Source organism: Notamacropus eugenii, chromosome 1 (genome assembly GCF_028372415.1).
Source record: "Notamacropus eugenii isolate mMacEug1 chromosome 1, mMacEug1.pri_v2, whole genome shotgun sequence".
Taxonomy (NCBI): domain Eukaryota; kingdom Metazoa; phylum Chordata; class Mammalia; order Diprotodontia; family Macropodidae; genus Notamacropus; species Notamacropus eugenii.
This window is the reverse complement of record NC_092872.1, coordinates 720599308-720619092: the sequence shown is the minus strand read 5'-3', so window position 1 is coordinate 720619092 and position 19785 is coordinate 720599308. Positions and strand designations below refer to the sequence as shown.

At 41.8% G+C, this 19785-nt stretch overlaps 1 protein-coding gene and 1 long non-coding RNA gene across 3 annotated transcripts in view; both read right to left on the bottom strand.

Moving 5' to 3' along the window:
• LOC140521889 (uncharacterized) overlaps positions 1–15577 on the bottom strand; it is a 38468-nt gene extending 22891 nt beyond the window's left edge. Inside the window, exons 1-5 of one of the 2 annotated variants that reach the window (XM_072637078.1) lie at positions 15414–15576; positions 15068–15233; positions 14427–14550; positions 9954–10049; positions 1900–3711 (exon numbers count right to left, since the gene is read on the bottom strand). The gene's annotated coding sequence lies outside the window, so the exon portion shown is untranslated. Of the gene's footprint in view, positions 1–1899; positions 3712–9953; positions 10050–14426; positions 14551–15067; positions 15234–15413 lie in introns of both variants that reach the window. The other variant, XM_072637079.1, reaches the window with a different exon arrangement.
• LOC140522166 (uncharacterized) overlaps positions 1–19785 on the bottom strand; it is a 518496-nt gene that overhangs the window by 97461 nt on the left and 401250 nt on the right. The gene's annotated exons all lie outside the window — the stretch shown is intronic.

The following is a 19785-nucleotide window of genomic DNA, read 5'->3' as shown; positions in this document are numbered from 1 at the left end:
AATCTACGTCTGTTCTACTTTTCCTAAAAGCTAAGTTATTATTTTTCTTTTTTAAATTAAATACATCCAATTAAATACTTAGCAGCTTTTCAACATTGTAATCACATTCTCTAACAGTTTAATTCACCATTTCACAGCATCCAGATCAAAAGAGAATTGAATTTCCGAAGAACATAACTGCATCACCCACTAGGTATGATTTTTAAGTTCACATTACTTACCAAATAATTTCCTAAAACCACAATGAAATTTTGAAGCATAACAAAAGTAACATTACAGATTGAAAACCAATTTTACTCTTCTGACCAGAAAACTTAAAACAAGACTTGTTGCCATTTAAATGACTTCAATTCAGTTGAATATATTCTCCAAATTGTCGACTCACGCAGCAAAACCTTTTGTCCAGCTATGATGCGAACACTCTAGATCGACTGTTGTGCTTTATAAAAGTATTTGTACCAGAAAGTTTTGTTCTACCAAAGATCAAAATGAGTGCCCATCAACTGTTGAATAGGTAAAGAAATTACAATGTATTTGTTCAAAGGAATATTATTGAACAATAATAAGAAACATCAGGATTTCAAGGAGAAAAGTTGTATTTTTAGGGATTTAATCAAAGTAAGTAAATTTAGATGTTTAATGAGGTTTCTTATCTAGGGAAATCTATTGAGGGCTTGAGCAAGAGACTTAATCGTGCTAATTAGATCCCTTTTATCTCCAGCAAGATTTTTCCCACATACACTTAAATACTGTTCAAATCCAAGGAAAACCATTCAATACCACAGCAACAATTTTATCTCCCAACCACTGACTCCAAAGAGGCCAATGTTATATGAAACCATAAAACTGCAGAAAAATACTCTAGGGAAAAGGCAGAGTGGGGAGACATTCCACACAATCAGTCAAAATGTGAATCTGCAGATGACTGAGGCCCAAGTCCTGAGCTTCTACCTGCAAAATTCAGACTCAAATGGAAGAAAACAGGGAAAACCATTAGACCCTAAAGATATGATAAAATAGGATGACTTATGGATAGGAAATGACAGTGATGCATAGAGTGAGGGGATTAGGTCTGGGAGACAGAGTGGCTGAAGAGCCATTAACAGAGGTTCCTAACATTGTACAGGAGGCAACAACTAAATATATTCCAAAGAAATAGAGCAACAAATCAAAATGGTTGTTTGATGATAGCTAAGTAGAGAAGGAAAGGGAAAAGAAAAGGTGAGATTTCCTAAATGTATTCATAATTTATGAGATTAGCAAGGGGAAATGAGGTTTTCTTGAATGAGCATTGCAACAAAATAGAACAATTGAATGGGAAAGACAAAAGACCTTTGCAAGAAAATTTGAGTTATCAAGGGAGTATTACTTGAAAACATGGGCATAAGGACCACTGGAGCCAAGATAGTAAGGTGAAGCACTGACTTGTCTAGGCTCTTCCAGATTCCCTTGAAAACAACCTTGCAATAATGGCTCAGAATCAGTTATAGAGGAGTGAACCAGATTGCCAGCCTAGGACAGCTTGATGGGTGAGCAGGAAAGGTGTCTCACCACAGTGGGAGAGTGCAGTAAAGTGAAGAAGCCACTGGCAGGCTTCACCCTAGGGGTCATGGTATATTTTAGGGAAGTCTTGAGAAAGCTTGGGGTTTCTGAGATAAATTGAATCCCTTTTTAGGGTTTCATGCACTATATGAAATATACAACGTCTGATGAAGCCTGTGCTACAGGGAGAGAGGACAGCTCATTAATTAGATCCATCAGTTTTATCTCTAGGAAGATTTCTTCAGCATACATTTGCAGCACACAAACAAAAATTTATGAGATTCAGGTGATGACCTTCCCACAATTGTGGCTTTTACAAGGCTTCCTTCTACTGTGAATATTGTGCTCTCTACTGACCTGCCTCTTCCAAGGAAGGGCAGGTCCTCATTGAGCACATTCATAAGTCTTCTCTCCACTAGGAATCCTTGATATGAAGGAAGAGATGATCTCTGGCTGCAGACCTTCCTTGACTCCAGACAGTGCTTGACTATTAGGTGCAATTTCTGATGTCTAACATGCTCCATAGTCCATCTGATTGTCTTTGTACATTCATTTTGGGAATATGGTTGCTATCTCAGGTGAATTCTGATAGGTAATAAAGGACAGTGTTAGCTTGAACTCTTTTCATACTGATTGCATTAATGACATGACCTCTAGCATGGATTCTCTGATGTGAGAGATGAATATTTCTCCCATATAAATAAACCATTAATGAATTAGGACTAAAGTTTTTCTCCATTTCCTCATTCAGAGATAGGCCACTGTGATTCAACCAATCTTTGAAGGGCAGGGCTGATGATCAGATGAAATCATAGGCAAGACTTTCACAACTGTGAAAATTTAGATCTGACCAAAAATGAAACAGATTGTATTCTAGGTGAATTCTGGCCTATTGTGTTTTATTCAAACAGGTCTGAGGGGCAGTGGACCCATCTGGTCCAGATTGCCCTAGGTAAGGGTGATCTGGATAGACATAAGTCTCTTTGTCCAAAATTGAGTCAAGATTCATGCCACCCCCACCCCCCCAAACCAGTCCCTCAGGAGAAGAAGTCCAAATCTCATTATAATACTTATTTTCTCATTAAGTTTTAACTAATCAGAATTGATTTATGCCTGTAGGAAACTCCCACTTATCTGAGGCATATAAGTGTTGAAAGGTCTCCATGATTCATCTCTGGTTTGTAAGAGATAGCTAAATGACCACTGTTTATTAATTATTAACTGGGCCATGATTACCCAGAAATTATGTCTCCTCGACTTTGCTTTCATCAGAATTGTATAGTAAGGTGAGAGTGTTATCTAAACAGTTTTATCACATTTGATATCTCTCTAGCGTGGAGTCTGCTACATGCAGCAAGTAGGGAGTTTAGTTCTGAAAGTCTTTCTGCATTGATTAAATTCATAAGGTTGCTCTCCAGTGTGGATTCTCCGATGCACAAAAACAGTGGAACTAGAACTGAAAACCTTTCCACATTCATTACATTCAAAAGGTTTTTCTCCAGTGTTTTTTCTCTGGTGTCCAGCAAGATTGGAGCTCTGTCTGAAAGCCTTTCCACACTGATTGCATTCGTAAGGTTTCCGTCCAGTGTGGATTCTCTGACGTGCAACAAGTAGGGAGTTTAGTCTGAAAGCCTTTCCACAATGATTACATTCATAAGGTTTCTCACCATTGTGGATTCACTGATGTTGAAAAAGATTAGAGCTCTGTGGGAATGCCTTAAGAAGTTTATCATCCTCATAAGGCTGCTCTCTAGTCTCCATGCTCTGATGTACAGCAAGACTACAGCTGCAACTCCCAGCCTTTTCACACTGATTACATTTATGAGGTTTCCTCTCACTGTGAATACTGTGATGAAAAAGGAAGGATGAGGGTTCACTGAAAGATACAGCACATTCATGAGACTCATGTGGTTTCTCTCCAGTATAAATTTTTAGACAGTCAATCTGGGATGACTATTGACTCATGGTTTTCCCACAATGATGACAACCATGAGGTTTCTCTCTTGTGTGGATTCCATCATTTATAGCACAGAGTTCTCTCCCAGTGAAGGCATAGGAACTGTCACTCATGAGGTTTTTTTGGTGTCTTTCCTTCACAGAAATCCTTAGCTTTTCAGTAGTGTCTTTCCTTCTAGGTCTAATCGTTCCTTCTAGGTCTAATCGTTCCTTCTGCAAAAAAACAAATAGTAAAACCTATATACAGAGACATATGTACACACACATATAATTATAAACCTTTCCCTCTATTGCAGGAAAATAAACTGACCTACATGAAATGTCCCCAGGTGTAGATAAAAGTCTTCAAAGACACAATCACAACTGTTTGAAAATGCCATTACTCAGATTTATAGGATAACTTGACTTACAAAGAGCTTCACAGACAATCATATTGGATCCTCAAAAATACCTGTGAAAATGGTAGACTCAAAATTCTTACTACAACATAAAGTCAGGCCATGAGCTCAGAATGGCTGAGTGATAATGAAAACTATCCCTGCAGCTGAGACTAGACCAAAAATCCTGCAAGTGGGAATGTTCTGTCCACAGAACTAGATGGGCCTTCTCCATGGTACTTACTTTTGTTCTACCTTTTTTTAAGAAATAATGTTATCTTTTAGTATGCCTGACTTTTTTCTCCCTTCCCTTTGGGTCTTCCTATTCTCTGAGACACAAAAATAGTGAAATTAGGCCAGTTTAAGCCTACAGTTGGGTTTTTAAGTTCAAGGAAAAACAAGGGTCAATCACTATCAATATGGTAACCTCTGTTGCCTTATTTTTAGAAACTGCCATGGCAACTGAGCAATGACAATGCTGATGAGTCAATAGCCAACAACACTGGATCAGAGCTACCACCAGAAGGAAGTTTGGGACCCACTGAAGGCTCAGATAAAGTAAGTTTTTATTACCAATAAAATATTTCCAAATTAAAATATGTACTTTTAAAAAGCAAAAATAGTATTACGAATGTAAGAGACAACACTATATAATAAACATAACTTTTACATGTACGGAAAAAACAAAAATACAGGTGACTTAATTAATTTCAATATTTGCTTTGCTGCAGAGATTTGGAATTGATTCTGTAATATCTTTCAGGTGTACCTGGATTTTTCTTGTCCTGATTTGAATCTTTTTTCCCTAATTCTCCTCTCCTTAAACTATTATTTCACTCCTTGAATTCCCCTTTATTCCACTGTATCCCATTGGACTAGATATCTTTCTGCAACCAAAAACTCTCCTTTCCCTGTATCACCTAAGACCAAGGTTCCTGATCTCTTGCTTTTTCTCAACCATTTTCAAGTTTCTATGACAGATTGGCAGCTTCTTGACACCAGGGACTGCATCTTTTCCCTTCCTAAAACATGGTGAGGTGCCTCAAAAAGTGGAGGTGCTTAATCCACATTTATTGACTGACTGGTCCATGACTGACATCAGGGCCCAGATTCTACCTCAATTCCTGTATTCTCTTCTGTTTCTTATTTGGCAAATGCAGGTTCTGGCCTCTTGCACCTTATCTGCTATTTGAGTGAACTTTATCTGGTCCTAACCCTCATGGGACCAGATGAGGTCTAAACTAAAGATTGCAGAGACTTCTTTTAAGGATCCTGAAGCATCTTATACTATGGAACACCTGGGAATTTCTTCTACTCATTTCATCAGACTGAGAGTGGCTGTCAAATTCAATGAATCTGCCCAACAATTCTCCAAGAAGGGGTCAAAGATTGAGTCTTAGAGATCAAACAAGGGACACAGGTAGATGATTTAAGTAAAGCATATCTTTGAAATAATTCTAAGTGAGGCAACAGCCTTTGCTATTACTTAGATGCTGCTGAATGGAAAGAGAGACAATCATAAAACTAGGCTGCATGGGTACACTATAAACTTAGGGTATGTATTTTCAGGGTGGACCTCACTGTGACAAGGGTATCCTTTGACCTTTCCCTGACTTCCTTGGGGTAGTTAGGTGGTGCACTGGAGAGAGCACTGGTTAGGAAGACTCAAGTTCAAATCTAGCCTCAGACCCTTACTAGAGTTAGGACCCTGGGCAAGTCACTTAGGGCTCTTGGCCTTGATTTCCTTATCTGTAAAAGGAGCCTGAAAAATAAATGGGAAAAAACCCCAAATGGGATTATGACTCACAAATGTCTGAAAGGACTGAAAACCATGTACCCGAGATCTCCTCTTTCTCTATTTTATTCATGTAGGCATTCAAACACATAAAGTTTCCCCTAAGAACTGCTTTTGCAGTATCCCATAAGATTTGGTTGGTTATCTCATCATTGTCATTCTCTTGAATGAAGTTGTTGATTGTTTCTATGATTTGTTGTTTAACCCACTCCTTCTTCAGGATTAGATTATTTCATTCCCAATTAATTTTTGGTATATTTTTCCATGGCCTTCTATTACATGTAATTTTGATTGTATTATAATGTGAGAACGATGGATCAATTATCTCTGCCTTTCTGCACTGAATTGTGACGTTTTTATGCTCTAGAACAGGGTCAATTTTTGTATATGTGCCATGTACCACTGAGAAAAAGGTATATTCCTTTCTATTCCCATTCAGTTTTCTCCAGAGATCTATCATATCTATATTATCCAGAGTTTTATTTACCTCCTTAACCTCTTTCTTGTTTATTTTGAGGTTAGATTGATCCAGTTCAGAGAGGGGGAGGTTGAGGTGCCCCAGCAGTATAGTTTTGCTATTTCTTCCTTTGCCTCCTCCAACCCCTCCTCTAAGAATTTGGATGCTATACCACTTGAAGCATAAATGTTTAGTAATGACATTGCTACAACGCATTTTAGCAGGATATAGTTTCCTTCCTTATCTCTTTTGATTAGATCTATTTCTGGTTTTTCTTTGTCTGAGATTAGGATTGCTACCCCTGCCTTTCCTGCATCAGCTGAAGCACAATATATTCTGCTCCAACCTTTTACCTTCACCCTGTGTGTATCCCCCCATTTCAAATGTGTTTCTTGTAAACAACATACTGTTCGATTATGATCCAAAATATCAAAGGGATTAATGAAAAGAAATGCTAGGAAAGGTGGCCTACCACTACCAGATCTCAAATTGTATTATAAAGCAGCAATTATCAAAACCACTTGGTACTGGCTAAGAAACAGAAGAGTAGACAAGTGGAATAGGCTAGGTACTCACGACACTGTGGGCAATGAATATAGCAAATCACTGTTTGATAAATCCAAGGACCCCAGCTTCTGGGATAAGAACTCCAGGTTTGACAAAAATTGCTGGGAAAATTGGATAACAGTGTGGTGGAAACTACACCTGGACCAACGCCTGACAGTGTACACAAGAATAAAGTCCAAATGGGTACATGATCTAGGTATAAAGATTGATACTATGGACAAATTGGAGGAGCAAGGAATACTGTAATTATGAGATTTATGGAGAAAGGAAGAATTATTGGCTAAAGAAGAGAGAGAAAGCATTACGAACTGCAAGAGGGATATTTTTGATTACATTAAACTAAAAAGTTTATGCACAACCAAACCCAATGCAACCAAAATTCAGAGGGATGTAGTATATTGGGAAAGAATTTTTACATCTAATCTCAGGAATAAAGGCCTCATTTCTAGAATAGATAGAGAACTAAGTCGAATGTACAACAATACAAGTCATTCCCCAAATGATAAAGGGTGAAAGGATATGAACAGGCAATTCTTAGAGGAAGAAATTAAAGATATCTATAATCATATGAAAAAATACTCTAAAGCACTTTGGATTAGAGAGATGCAAATGAAAACAACTCTGAGGTACCACATCACACCTATCAGGCTGAGTAACATGACAAAACAGGAAGATGATAAATGTTGGAGAAGATGTGGGAGAGTTGGAACACTAATTCATAGTTGGTGGAGATGTGAGCTCCTCCAACCATTCTGGAGAGTGGTTTGGAACTATTCCCAATGGGCTACAAAAATGTGGATACCCTTTGACCCAGCAATGTCTCTTCTAGAACTGTATCCCCAAGAGATCATAAAAATGGGAAAGGGTCCCACATGTACAAAACTACTTACAGGAGCACTCTTTGTAGTGGCCAAAAACTGGAAATCAAGGGGATGCCCATCAATTGGGGAATGGCTGAATAAATTATGGTACATGAATGTAATGGAATACTGTTGTGCTATAAGAAATGATGAACAAGAAGACTTCAGAGATGCCTGGAAAGACTTATATGATTTGATGCTGAGTGAAAAGAGCAGAACCAGGAGAACTTTGTGCACAGCAATGACTAGAGTATGTGAGAGTTTTTTCTGGTAGGCTTGAAACTACATAGCAATGAAGGACTTAAAAAAAAAATTCCCAATGGTCTCCTAAGGCAAAATGCCCTCCACATCAAGGGAAAGAACTATGGAATTCAACTGCAGAATGTAGCAGATCATTTTTTTGCATGTATTATGTTTTGTTATATGCTTTCTCCCATTCATTTTGGTTTTTCTATACAGCATGACTACAGTGAAAATGTATTTAATGGGAACGTATGTGTAGATTCTATATAGAATTGTAAGCCATCTTGGGGAGGGAGTGGGAAAGTGTGGGGTAGGTAGGAAAAAAAATCTTAAGTTTTATGGTAGTGATTGTAGAACACTAAAAATAAATAACATTTAAAAACAAAAGAAAAAACTGGATACTTATCAACAACTATCTTATCCTCCTCATCTTCTATGAGTCAGATGAAATGATGTTCCATCTGCTAGCTAAAGGAAATACCTTTCCACATTTAACCAACTGATTCCAGGACTTAATCTTCCTCAGTATACTGCCCCCTCCAGCATTCCCTTTTTTCACTACTTTCCAGTCTCTCCCACACTAATGACTCCTTCCCTACTACTACAAACCATTTCTCTCTAATGCTCAAAACATGATCCCTTGACCCATTCAATCCCAGAGAGATTTTTGCAGTGTCTTTCTTCCACTTCTTGGCTAAATAGCAGGAGGTGCCCAGGTACAACTGGTGTCTCCATCTCCTTTCTCTGGAATTCTCTGCAGTCTAGCTCCCAGTTTCATTGTTCAACAGAAATTCTTCTCTCCAAAATTACCAAAAAACCTCCAAGTTGTCACATTCACTGGTCATTTCTTCATCCTCATATTTCCTTCCTTCTCTACAGCTTTTCACAGTCAATCACCCTTCTTTTTCTCTCTTATTCTCTCTGAGATTTAGCAACACTAAAATCATTATTCCCCAAACCAAACTCATTCTCTTTCCTTCAACTCTCCCATCTTCGTACTTTCCTAATGCTCTCCAATGCATCCTCCCATTAGAGCAGGCTCATAAATGAGGTGTCATGCATTCCTCACTGACTTTCACAAACACTTCTGTCCCCCATATTCAATCTTCTCCTAAGTCCTCTGATTCCACCCAGATAACATCTCTCCCATACAACCCCTTCTCTCCCAACACTTCCACTGTCTTGATTCTGGTTCCAAACATCACACACCAGAGTTATTCCAAGAACCTTATACTTGGTCCAGCTGCTTCAACTGTCCCTACACTCCACCACTCACTTACAAAGATCATCTTCCTAAAATTCTTGACTGACCATATCACCACATTCTCAACAATCTCCTGTGGCTCCCTAGGAAGATGATCAAATATAAAATCTGTTGTAAAGCTATTAATCACCTACCCTCTCTTTACATACCTCTCTCCTATTCGTGTAAATATTCTTTCCCTTCACATCCCCACCAAACATGCTATAATTCACTGGTATGGGCCTCACTTCTGTTCTGTGAAGAGGATACTCTGTCTTCCAAATGTTTGGGCTTTCTAAGCCATCTCCAGATATGGAATGCCACCCTGGCTTCCCTGAAGCCCCAGCTAGAGCCCACCCTCCACAATAAGCCTTTCCAGTCCTCCTTCACTATAGCACATTCCCTCTCTCAATGAGATCCAATGTCTTATCCGTAACAGGTTTCTACATGATTGCTCGCATGTCATGTGCCCACACAGTCCGTGAACACCAGGAAAGCAAGGGATGTTCCTTATATCTCTTTATATTGCTTAAGAGAGGGTATGGCACATAGCAGGAATTTTCTAAGTCTTCACTGATGAGAAAAATGCCCAAGAAAGAGACCATATTTTAAATGCCTAACCCCTTTTGCACTTTCAGGGAAGTTCCATGCCCCCAAATTCTAAATAATTCATATTTTTTTGGATTATAGATTTATCAGTAAGAGAAAGCCTAGTTGCATGGTATCTAACTTTCTAATTTTACAGATGAAGAAACCGAGAATCAGTGGGATTCAGTGACTTGTACACAGACTCACTGCTAAAAGTCTCTGAAAAAGAATCCCAATTCAGGTATTCCTTCCCCCAAATCTAGCGCTTGCTTTGCTACAACACCAAGAGACACAGCTCTCATGTGCCTGCTTTTACCTCACTCACCTGGACAGCAGCTCCTCAGGCCTACTTGTTCCAGCATCAATGGCACCTCCCTTTCCTCCAAATAAGGAACCAAATATTCTCTGGGAAGTGGAAGCCCTGATAATATGTGAAAAGGAATGAATGTGCAGAAATACTTAGCATTTAGTTCTCTTTAGGGAAAACAGTGTACATAGAAAGCTACTCCATTTAGAGACTCACTCCTTCATATTTACAAACATCTGGCTTATTCTTCCCTTAATGGTTGTAATGCAAGTAACCGAAAAAGGATGTGCCAGATCAGCATTGAGTTTCAGCACATTAGAGCTTGATGGATCAGCTCTGGCTCTGTCTCCTCCTCAACTCCTCATCCCATGAAACCTATGAAAACCTGGCTACTGTTCATTCAGCAAATCAGTGCTCTTCTGGTGAGATTCTCCTTTTGGGGAACTTGATGAACCTTAGTCAAATTCTAACTCTTGGGCAGTTTCTTATTCCTGCCACTGATAGGAGCACGCAATCAAGGATGACAAGATGCTGGCCAGAAGTCCTTAAGCAAGGTTTCCACAACATTTATTTTTGAGAACTTTGGGGAAAGGTGGGGGAGATCATGGAGCCAACTAGGAATCAGAAAATTTGAACATAGTGCAGCTTCTTGATAGGAATATGGACTCATTGCAGAGTTCGCATTACCTAGAAATTAGAGGCAGCTGGTAGTACAGTGAAGAGAAGCCTGAGACTAGAGTGAGGAATGCCAGGGTTTAAATCCAGCCTCAGACAGTTACTAACTCTGTGTCTGGAAAAGTCACTTAACCTCTGTTTGCTTCAGTTTTCTCAAATGCCAGATGGGGATAACAGTATCAGCCAATAACGTAATATTATAAAGAAAAGACTTAACCCCACAGCTGATGAACAGCAAATGAAAAGAAAGGCTTATTGCCCTGTGTCCTTTCCCACCACCTGTGTTGTATACTGGAGGCAATTTAAAGAAAGATTAAGGACAAATGTGAGACACTAGGCACAACTAGAGATTGTGACTTACAAATTGATGCTTCTCAAAAAGAAGGATATCCTAAATACTTGGCCCATCCCAAAGAGGAAGAGGTTACAAAGAGAAGCAGGCTGAGCACTTTTCAGATATTTGGCAGACAAAATTAATATCCAGCGAGAGGCTGGGCTAAATAATCCATAGGATTAGTTCTACATCTGAGATGCTTCCACACTGATCTACCTCAAGCTACCTAGAATTGCCAAGAGACAGCTTCAGGAGCAACAACAGAACATATGTATTATCTTCACACAATGTACTGACCTTCTAGAGGAAAACCAGGCAGCAGAAAGACCCTGTCTCTTGGACAATGGAGACCAGCACATTTCCCTTTCTAGTAATAGATAAGTGCTCCAATGTCAGCACACTGAAAAATGAAGATATTTCCTTTGGTAGCAGACTAACAGTGGCCAGGGGAAATGTCCTTACCCAAGGAAAGCAGGTTGTGGGCATTCTCCAGCATGACTGCCTTGTAAAACTGCTTCTGAGGATGGTCTAAGAGGTCCCATTCCTCAGGGGTGAAGTCCACAGACACATCCCAGAATGTCAACAGCTCCTAAACCATCCGGAGTCTCAAGATTTAGACCTGAGAAACACTCCAGAATTCAGGCAGTCTAACCCTCATCAAGTGAGAACAGGAAACTGAAGCACAAAAAGTGGACTAACCTATAAGTCTTATCCTAGTTTAGTGAGAATCAACATTTAAAACCAGTCATTAAGAGCTCAATGAAAACTTGAGAGATGTATTGGAAATGATCAATTGGAATAAAGTGGAAGAATGTATTACTATGGAATCTGGGACAAACTGTGTCTTTTGTCTGTGAGATAGAAAAGCCAAAGGAAGAGAGAGAAAAGTGAAATTTCTTCCTTATCAGAACTGATAAAAAATAATATTTTATCCACAATATTCTGTCAGGTGTGTGAGAAGCTGACAAGTAAAGCATATTCTCAGATGTGAGGGGGGGAATGTCTGATTATAGAAGAGAGGGAAGAAAAAATCTAGTTAATTTCCTGAGAGTCTGAAACAAAGTCTTACCTAGTTAAAAGATGAAAAGGATTCATAAGATAAGACTAATTACAATCTAGACTGAACTGAAGGAGATGAGACTTTCCAGCCAAGTGAAGAATTATCTGTTATTACAGTGTCTTGGGGCTGCCCTTTATATAATCTGTCATGGCCAAAACATCTTTATGCCTTTTCTTTATGATTGCTTTCATTTGATTAAGTTCAGGTGCTCAGGTGGGGGCAGGGCTGCCTCTCAGGCTCAGTTCCCTCAAGGGGGTTATGTGGAGACCTTCAACAATGGATCCTGGCTCCTGCCTGCTTGGGGAGCCCCAGTCTGCTGCTGCGGCCTCCGCTGCTGCCTCCCGAGGGGGCCTGAGTTATGGGGGCACCCCACTCCCCTCTCGGCAAGCCAAGAAGACCCTCTCACCAACCTTTGGGGCCTGTGGGTGGAGGGACCCGAGTGGCCGCTGGAGATTCTGTCCCTGAAGCCTGCTCAGATCTGCTCCTCTGGGTGCTGCACGGCAAAGGCAGGGCTGGGCTTGGCTCTGGTTCCACAGTGGGATGGACCTTTGCTGTCTGTTTTCAGGGATCTCTGGAACAGAAATCTCATCTGCTCCATTGTACTGTGGCTTCTGCTGCTCCAGAATTTGTTGGGAGTTCTTTTTTACAGGTATTTTATGGGCTGTGGGTTCGGAGCTAGCATATGTGTGTCTTTCTACTCCTGTGTGTCTTTGTATGCTGCCATCTTGTCTCCGTCCCCTTCAATTGCTTTCATTTGTCAATAACATATATTTTCTTATGAAAGGAAGTTGTTCATTTCTGTTGTTCTTTGTGTTCAAAGCAGACCAAAAGGACATCACTATGTAAGAGTTAAAGTATAACGTGTGTGACCATGGATGATCAGACTTATAGAGGCCACAAGGCTCTACCACAGGTTGGCAACAAATAGTGCACATGAACATTTGGGGTGAAGATGCCTCTCAATTTCCACATCTCACTATTCTTTTGAAATACTGCAATTCTGCTTTGCTAGCACAGCACAGCACACACGTTCCTTGATGTTGATAACCTATGCTGGGTGGTCCTTTGCCACCGTCTCCCATGTCTCACCACTGATTCCAAAATTCTTCAGAGAGACCTTGGGAATATGGCCTTCTACTATGTCTTCTGACCACACTGAGTGGCTTCTTTGCATATGTTCTCCATGAAATAGTCTTTTAGGGAAACATCATTTTGGCATTTGAAAATCATGGCCAGTGCATCAGAGTTGTGCTCCCTGCTGCAGAATGTGAATGACTGGCAATCTAACCTGAGAAAGGACCTCAGTGTTCAGTACTTTGCCACATGACCTTCAGAGTCTCCTTAAGAGAATTCAAATGGGTTTCAAAGAAGATTCATAATTTCTCCATTTGCTGCTGTCAGTGGATGGTGCCATGCTGAATGGTGGACAACTTCAATTTTCTTTTTCTACATTTTCTGAAAAATTATTTCCCTCTATTACATGTTATTTTTTAATATTTGTTGTTTTTTAAATTTTAGAGCTCCAAATTCTATCCTTCTTTCCCTCTACTCCTTCCCCTGTAATGTAGATAATAAGCAATAAGATATAGGTTGTACATATTCAATCATGGAAAACATTTCTGTATTAGTAGTTTTGCACAAAAAGACTTGGAAAAAAAAAAAGAAAAAGAATGTAAGAAAAGAGTTGAAAAACAGCATGCTCCAGTCTGTATGGTGAAAAGCATCAGTCATTTCTCTGGAAACAGATAGTAGACTTTAGCATTAGAGCTAAGTCACTCACGGTTCTTCACTGAGCCACATTGCTGCTACTGTATACAAGATTCTCCTGGTTCTGTTCAATTCCTGTTGCATCAGTTCAAGTAAGTCTTTCTGGGTATTTCTGAAGTCATCCTTTTCATTTTTTACAATCACATACATCAGTGAAATGATGACAAGACTTGCACTTGACTGTGTTTTGAGTGAGGGAGGGCTGTCCAGGTCACCAGTCTCACCTCCTCCAGAGTCATCTGAATCCAGTGACCACATATTCATGAGCATGAGGGAAGATGACCCAGGATGAGGCAATTGGGGTTAACTGAGTTGCCCAAGGTCACACAGCTAGTGAGTGTCAAGTGTCTGCATGGATACAGGAGCAAAGACAAGATGCAACAGAACAGAGAGGAATGAGTGAAAAGGTCTTAGGAGGGCAGCAAGTGGAGATGAGAGGTAATTAGTGACTGTAATGTCAATATGCCATGGATTAATTCAAAGGACAGAGAACAGCATGGTGTTGTTAGGGCTGTTTTCAGTTTCCTACCTATTTTTGTAAAGAAACAATCCATAGGGAGGGGATTGCCAGCCTCACAGACAATCATCTTTGTCTACAGAAATGGCCTCTTTATTCTGTCTATGGGGGTCAAGTCTGTAGACAGAGTGCACCCACCTGACTTGGGAGTCTGTGGCTTCCAAGGGTCATTCCTTCTGGCTCCACACTCCCAAGCCTGGGCCAAGCTTTGGTCTTCTGCAGACTGAGGTGGGGGCGGAGGATCCCGACACAGGAGGGTGGCCTACAGAAGTTACAGGGGGTGAGGCCCTGCCCTCAGGACAGAGAATGAAGCCTAGAGGTAGGGGTCCTGCTTGAAAAAGATGGTCCCACCATCTCCTGCTTCTCTTCTTTCCCCTTCCTTTCTCCTGTTATTCAGATAACAAGGGGCAGAAGGTTCTTGGGATCCCACATGGGATAAGAGCAGTCAGAGCCTCAAGGGCTCCTGAATCAGAAATTTCCCTCTGACTAGGTATGGGACCAGGACCCGGAAAGGGCCACCCACCTCCTGAACTTTCCCCCACACCTAGATACTGAATAATGCTTTCAATCTCCTGTGGTGGTGGCGGCCCCCACCCAGCCCAACCCTTCTTACTGGGTTACCCTGGAGTCATCCCAGGCCCCTTCTTCTTCACCTCAGGATCACCACAGGCAGCCTGCCACCCCTCAAGCCCATCCCAAATCTTCCCACCATCCTTTCTTTTTCTCTATGAAAGTCAGTGTTGACCAGACCAAAGGGACAAATTAAAAAACAGTCTCACCCTCCTCTCTCAATCAGCCTTGTCTCTGAATGATACAAGGCCTGAGGGGCCCAGTTCTTGGAGGCAGATCCAGGCCTTCACGCGGGCGTTTCAGGGTCACTCAAGCCTTCCCCTTTTATTTCACTCAAGGCAGGATTCCTGGGTCCCTGACGGGGAGGTGTGAATTCTGTGAGAAGGTGACAGAGTCTTAAATCCGGGGGTTGAGGGGGTAGCCCCAGACTCTTGAGGAGCGATCGGGAGTCCGGAAAGGAGCAGGAGGAAGCTCGTCCAGGGACCAGGCTGGGGGGGAGCTAGACTCAGCACAGGGTCAGAGGGGGAGGTCTGGGAGGGGCTGGCTCCGACCCACCTGGCACCTGCACCCAGAGATGGCCGCCAGAAGGCAGAGATCTCGGGTCCAAGAGAAGACAGCGTGATCCGGGAGCGGAGGGAAGACAGCAGAAGGCAGAAGGATACCAGCTCCAGGGAAGAAGGAAGAGCGATCTCCGCACCAGTTCCGGTTTTCAGCCCGCCCACTCCGGGAGGCTCCGCCCAGCTCGGAGGCCCCGTTCCTCCAATCACACCCAGGCTCAGGCCCTCAGGACCCGCCCTCCTCCACCTGGACCATCCCTCTTCCGCCCTAGACCCCGCCCAGGCCTCCAAACTCCACCCCAGAGCTCCCGTCCACGTGGGCCGCCCCTCCCCCACCCGCACCAGGCTGGGCGTCTCTGAGGGCTCCTCCTCCCCCATCCTCTTCCTGATTTCTTATTGGAGGAAAGATTCAGGACTTCAGGAGCCGGGAGCGGGAGAACCAGGCAGAGGCGAGCTGCGCAGTCCAGGGAAGCTGGGCATTCCCGGCCCAACCGGGCTGACTGAGGGCGGGGCTTGTGCACTGACTGCGGGCCGTCTGATGAGCACGTTGTCCTAGTCTGAATTAGAATGGGGCTCGTTTGGAGTCGGATCCCAGCAGGGTAATTGGGACGTTCGACCCGCTCAGGGCAGATCCACCTTCAGGTGAAGTAGACTTAAAATTCAGCATTTAAGGTGCTGACCTGAACTATTTTCCCATTTGCTTTTCTGCCTCCTTTCATAGATGAGGACATCAAGGCCAAGAGCCCTAAGTCACTTGCCCAGGGTCCCAAAGCTAGTAAGGGTCTGAGGCTGGGTTTGAACTTGAGTCTTCCTGACCAGTACTCTGTCCCGTGCTCCACCTGGCTACCCCAAGGGAGTCAGTTAGCTTAATGTCAAAGGATACCCTTGCCACTGTGAGGTCCACTCTGAAAATACATACCCTAAGTTTGTAGCGTACCCAGGCAGCCTAGTTTTATGATTGTCTCTCTTTCCATTCAGCAGCATCTAAGTACTAGTAAAGACTGTTGCCTCACTTAGAATTGTTTGAAATGTATGCTTTACATACATCATCTACCTGTGTCCCTTCTTTGATCTCTAAGGCTCAACTTTGGCCCCTTCTTGGAGAATTGTTATGCAGATTTGTTGAATTTGACAGCCACTCTCAGTTTGTTGAAGTGGGAAGTAGAAATTTCCTGGTGTCCCATAAGATAAGATGCTTCAGGAGCCTTAAAAGAAGTCTCTGCAATCTTCAGTATGGACCTGGTCTGGTCCCATCAGGGTGAGAACCAGACTGTTCACTCAAATAGGAGAGAAGGTGCAAGAGAGTAACAGGACTGACAGGGCTGAGGCCAGAACCTGCATTTGCCTAATAAAACAAAGACCAGGATATAGGAATTGAGGTAGAATCTGGGGCCTGGTGTCAGGCATGGGCCTGTCAGTCAGTCAGTAAACATGGAATAAGCACCTCCCCTTTTCTAGACACCTCCCAAGTTTTAGGAAGGGAAAAGGTGCAGTCCCTGCTGTCAGGGAGCTGCCAGTCTGTCAGACACATGGAAATGGTTGAGAAGAAGCAAGAGATCAGGAACCTTGGTCTTAGGTGATCCAGGGAAAGGAGAGTGTTTGGGAGTGGAAAGGCATCTAGTCCAATGGGATACAATGGAATAAAGGGGAATTCAAGGAGTGAAATTAATAATAGTTTAAGGAGGGTAGAATTAGGGGAAGAAGATTCAAATCAGGACAAGAATGAGAAAAAATCCAGGCACACCTCGGAGATTCCAGAATCAGTTGCAGAGCTCAGCAGTAAAGCACATATTGCCATCCAGTGAGTCACCTGTACTTTTGTTTCTTCAGTACATATAAAAGTTATGTTTATAAATACTGTTGTCTATGACATGCATAATACTATTTTGCTTTTTAAGAGTGCATATTTTAATTTGCAAATATTTTATTGGTAACAAAAGCTGACTATACCTGAGCCTTCAGTGAGGCCCAAACTTCTTTCTGGTGGTGGCTCTGGTCCAGTGCTGCTGGCTGCTGACTCACCAGCGTTGTGATTGCTCAGGTGCCATGGCAGTTTCTTCAAGTAAGACAACAGAGGTTACCATATTCATATTGACTGACTCTTCTTGTCCCTTTGACTTAAAAACCCCACTGTAGGCTTGTAAATTGGCCTAATTTCAGTATTTTTGCGTCTCAGAGAATAGGAAGACACAAAGGGAGAGAGAAAACAGTCATGTATCTCATCAGTTTCATCTTGAATTCCTTGCTGACCTAAGGTGACCAGCTGCTCAATGTGTTTCTACATTGACATAACAAACTCCTTTTAATTCCTCTTGTCCTGAGTTTTGCCTGTTTAATCAAGGTGAAAGCCTGAGTGGAGAATTTGCCAGGTCCTTGGAACTTTTCTCCAAGAGTGAATAATCATACATTTTAAACCCAAATATACCCAATTTAATGGAGAACAGTTTGGAAACATTATAACCACGCTCTTACAGCTTAAGTCATAAATTCATAGCATTTAGATGAAAAGAAAATAAACAAGACTGCTATTCCCTATATCCCATTCAAATGATTTCTCATCTTAGTCCAATTATATAGAGAGCTATTATAATAGACAGGAGTAACACAAATAGAAATGAACCTATAATCCCATCTCATGGACAGTCTTGTTTCAAGAACATCCACTTCGTTTCCCACCACAATAGTTTCCCTTAAAGCATCCATGAAGTGGTATGTACAGATAAACCAAGGGATACAGAGGAAGCCAATGCTGCCTCATTCTGTATTTTAGTACAATGCCTAAAATAATGCAACTTATACACCTTTTCTGACTTACTTTCAACATGAACTGATTAAAAGTTTGATCAGACACAGACATATGCCGGCCTTTATTTTTGATAGGCACTAAAGCAAACCTGGGATGCATAATTACACATATAATGCTAATATTAGCTATATGAAAACCAATGTATTCAGTGATAGTACAATTGAAGCATGTTATTTCCCAATCATGAGAGCAAAAATTCTGTCTACATCAGTTTGTTCCCCAAAAACCTTTGACCCGCACCCTGCCATAATTACCTCCTCTACCTTCCCTCCCCATGTCACCACCCTAACCCAAGGGGGATTATGTACAAAGAGTCCATCTATCTTCCTCTGCAGTTCCTTCTGCTGCAGTGGTCAGCTGGAGGGTGCCCAGAAGCAGAATGAGTGTCTTCATTGTCCTGTCAGTCTGAAGATCATGGCTTCTGCTTTTTCCTCGATCTGTATCTTCTCCAATGTATGGCAGAGGTCAGATGTTTCTTTCCGGTATCCAAATCATTTCTTCACCATTTCCTGTGGAAATACAAGCACACCCTCACCCCCATGTTAACAGTTTGGGTCTTTCGATTTCACCTCCACTTTTTTTCAATCACTGAGGTGTGTTTTGCCTTTTTGAAAATGTTTTTGAGCAGGCGTAAGCCTCTCTCTATCTGGTGTCAGTTATACAACATCATGTTAACTCTTCTCCTTATTCTTTTTCCTTCTTCTCCCCCTTCCTTTTGTTTTTGGAGGGGAGTTTTTATGTCATGGTTGTGACGTTCTACAATGACCTGACCAGTAGGATTATATGGAATGCCAGTTCTTTGCTGTATTCTGTATGACAGACAGAACTTAGTAAAGGCTTGACTAGTTTAAGCTGGACCATGATCTGTTTTGTGGAATTTGTGGAATACCTAGAGTTGCAAAATACCTAAACAGATGATTATAGTAAATTTTGTTGATTCCCCAGTCAGTGGGGTGGCAATAGTATGACCTTCGTGTTTATAGTCACATGAAGGTATTCATTCCTTCCAAATTCTGGGATGTATGTGACATCCATTTGCCACATTTCAAGAGGATTGCATCCTTGAGGATTGATAGATGTATTTGATGGAGCTGGCAAAAATGGAATGCAATGTGGACAAGACTTTACAATGCTTCTTACTTGTTCTCTAGTAATGTGAAATTGCCTGCGAAGCATGGAAGCTGACTGATGAAACTGGTTGTAGGAATGCTGTACTTCTAAAACTCTCAGTGTGAGCAAGCTGTCTGCTTGTCTATTTCCCTCTAAAATAGGCCCTGTCAGTTGTGTGTGAGATGGGACCCAAGATCTTTTGGGGTAAGGGATGAAGGTCTCAGCCCCTGAAATTGCTTCCTGCTAAGATTGGATGTAGAGCTGTCCCTGCACCTCGATAGGTCCTATTCAAGGGATACATAGCCTTTAGTGGAATCTCCACTCCAGTTCTCTGCCACAAGGACAAAGATTAAATTGATTTTTCTTAAGAGATGCCCCCTTTCAGCTGAGAGAGCTGGTCTCCCCCCTGACCCATGCAGAGCCAAGGAGCAAAGTTGAATGGCTCGCCCCAGTC